This window comes from Lathyrus oleraceus, chromosome 5, assembly GCF_024323335.1.
Source record: "Lathyrus oleraceus cultivar Zhongwan6 chromosome 5, CAAS_Psat_ZW6_1.0, whole genome shotgun sequence".
NCBI lineage: Eukaryota > Viridiplantae > Streptophyta > Magnoliopsida > Fabales > Fabaceae > Lathyrus > Lathyrus oleraceus.
In genome coordinates this window covers 217976511-217979791 of record NC_066583.1, presented here as the reverse complement: position 1 = coordinate 217979791, position 3281 = coordinate 217976511, and positions in this window count along the sequence as shown.

The following is a 3281-nucleotide window of genomic DNA, read 5'->3' as shown; positions in this document are numbered from 1 at the left end:
ATCCTCAAAGTTCAAATCCCTGTATCTCTTGATATACTTGGAGTTGGAGAAAATTGAGGCCAGATTCGAGCTTTTAAGCATTTTTTTCTTTAAATCCACATCCTTTTTTTTTTCATTTTCATGGTGGTTGGTGGTGGACCAGTCCGGTGAGGTCCACCGGAGAAGAAGACCAGATCTAGGGCTCTGGTGATGTGTTGGCGTGTCCAAAGCCATTGGATCATGATCTCACGTTTTAATCTTAGCCATATGTTTTGATTACCAACCATGCCACGTGTTTGACTCAAGTGTTGGTGGAATGCGCGCTTCTGGCCATCAAATCTGCCACCTCAATAAAGGAGGGAGATCTGATGGCCCTTGTTTTTTTGAATTTCCTTTTAATTTTTGATTTTATATTTAATTGCTTTATTTTATTTAATTCATAATAATTTCATTTTTAATCCAAAAAATATGGGACTTTCACCAAAAATCTTTAAATATTTTCCTCTTCCATTTTCTGAATTAAAATTATTTTTGGATTAATTTTGATATTTTTCATGAATTAAATGTTTTTGTGCATATTTTTTATTGTTTAAAAATACTTCTGACTTTTCAAAAATCATGAAATTTTTTGTCTAAGGTCCTTTGACCTTGTTTGACCTAGGATAAATATCTTGGACATTTATTTGGTGTTTTGAGGAGGTTTTAGGTTTTGACCAATTTAATTTGTATTTTAATGCATTTTTAATTTGATTTTTAATTGATTAAATGTGTAAAAATTATGTTGAGCCATTTTTATTAGGGGTGGCAAAATGGATGGATTGGATGGATATGGATTGGATCGTTAATGGATGGATCAAAACAATCCATTATCCATTAACAATCCACTAAATTTTTTTTAAAAATATCCAATCCAATCCATCCATTAAGAATAAAAATCCATCCAATCCATCCATTATCATATTTTTAGTGGATGGATATCCATCCATCCATTTTTTTTTTCCTTTAAAATTTTTCTTTGAAATTTATTTTTTTTTAAAAGTTTTTTACTTTTTTTTAATAAAACAATATCAGTTTTTTTTTTGAGAAAAATTATTTTTTTTTCAAAAAAAAAATATATTTTTGTATTTTTGAAAAAAATAATTTAAATTTTTTTTTATATTCGTAAAAAAAGTATTAAATTTTTTTTTATATTCGTAAAAAAACAATATCAGTTTTCTAATTTAAAAATAAGATTTTTTTTTATTTTTAAATTTTTGGAAAAAATCGATTTTTTGTATTTTCAAAAAAAAAAGATTTTTTTTCGAAAAAAAAATTGATTTATTTTCGAAAAAAAATTGATTTTTTTTCGAAAAAAAAATTATTTTTTATTTTTTATAAAAAAAATTTAATATTTGAAAAAAAATATTTTTTTAAAATTAGATAAAAAAATTCATTGGATCATTAAAATGTGTTGGATGGATTGGATCAATCCATGTTTATAAATGGATGGATTGGATCAATCCATTAACTTAATTTTTTATGTAGTGGATGGATTTGATGGATTTTTTGATGGATGGATTGGATGGATTTTCTCTTAATGGATCTAATTGCCACCCCTAATTTTTATGGTCTTATGATGTTTGACTATTTGTGTGGGCATTGGTCAAGGATGGTTTGACTTTTGTTGGATTAAAATAATTGGATTTAGGGGATTGATGAAATGTACATTTCATCTCCCAAAATGAATGAATGATTTTAATTTGATAAAATTCCTCCCATGACCAATTTGTATTTCTCTTATCCCCCCTTTCATATTCATCCCTATTCGTTCCCATTCCTTTCATTGACCAATGAAATCTCAAATATCCTAAGGCTAATTGGTTCATTAATGACCTTGTGTCGGATGAACCAATACAAGTATGGATGAGATAGGTCCATCCCTCTTGATCTTTTCTTTTAGTGTGTGGTATGTTTTACGAGTTTGGTTCATTATACCAAATCTCTAACATGCATTAACACCTAAATTTTTATTGCCCGACCTCAGATAGTTGTGACTTCTACATAAGTCCAATTATGATTGCTTAACATAGAGCTAAAGTTGACCCTAAAGGCATAGCATTCTAGTAAGTGAGATTGTAAGTCTCCTATCCTTCATGATATTGTGTGGAAACTTGACCTTTTTTCCTTCCTATGAAAGATGTCTTGGTTCAAGGATTCAAGCTTGTGAATGGATGGTTGAGTGTTCTCCAAAGAACGACTTAATCAATTAAAAAGCAAAGGAGCCTCTGGACATGATATAGAGAATTTCTATCCTCTAAAATATGAAGTTCAAAAGCTTATGAAGAGTGGTATGGTGACCTTTGAGGACATAGTGCCAAATGTGAAAGCCAATTCGTTGCCTGCTCATGGTAACACTTATGTCAACATGGTGGACGGTTGTCCAGGGAATTTTCGAGTTTTCGATGTAAGACGTATCCGAAGATCTATGGTGGAGATGCGTAAGACTTTATGTTTAATCAGTGACTCTGAACATGACCATGATGGTTGTGCAATCTGTAGCGTGAATCCCCATGGATGTATGGTTGTCAAGAGGGATATCCAGAAGTTGTTGAATGAGAATGTAATCCAGATTCAACAGTCGAGGGATATAGGAGATGATGTGAATGTGATTGTGCCAGTATTCAAGACCCCTGAGCGGGTAGTCATTCAGTTTGATAGTAGCAGCAACAACAATGTAAATAGATTGGAATCGTCGTTGGTCATACGGTTAGCGGGCCCTGTCCCCTACTCATCCGATAAAGCTGTACCATATCAATATAATGCAACTATGATAGAAAATGGTCAAGAGGTTCCTCTACAAGTTGCAGACTCAGTGGTAAGTATTGCAGATATTGCGAATGTGACCCGTAACAATTTGATCTGCGGTCGCTCGTGGATTAAAAACGAGTGGTTTTTGTAAATATGTAATATAGCGACAATGACTCGAAATATCGTCTCTCAAGGATTCTTGTGGAAAAATCAATAACAGTAATAAAATAAGGGGGGGGTTTGGTTTAGGGTTCCGATAAAGAAAAAAAAGCACTTAAAATAATTGATTACTGAAATAAGTTGTTGTGAAATAAGGGATTAAAGTAACGGATCCACTGCCTCGGTTCTTACTAATCATCGACCGATGAAAATACAATTTCCCAAGCGGGACTTCTATCCTATTTGATGAAAAAATAGTCAACAAGCGTGAAAGATTTTATGAGAACATGTTCCTATTGCCGGATTAAGCATACGGTAAATGATAGAGCAAATTAACAGTTAAGCAGAGTTAATCT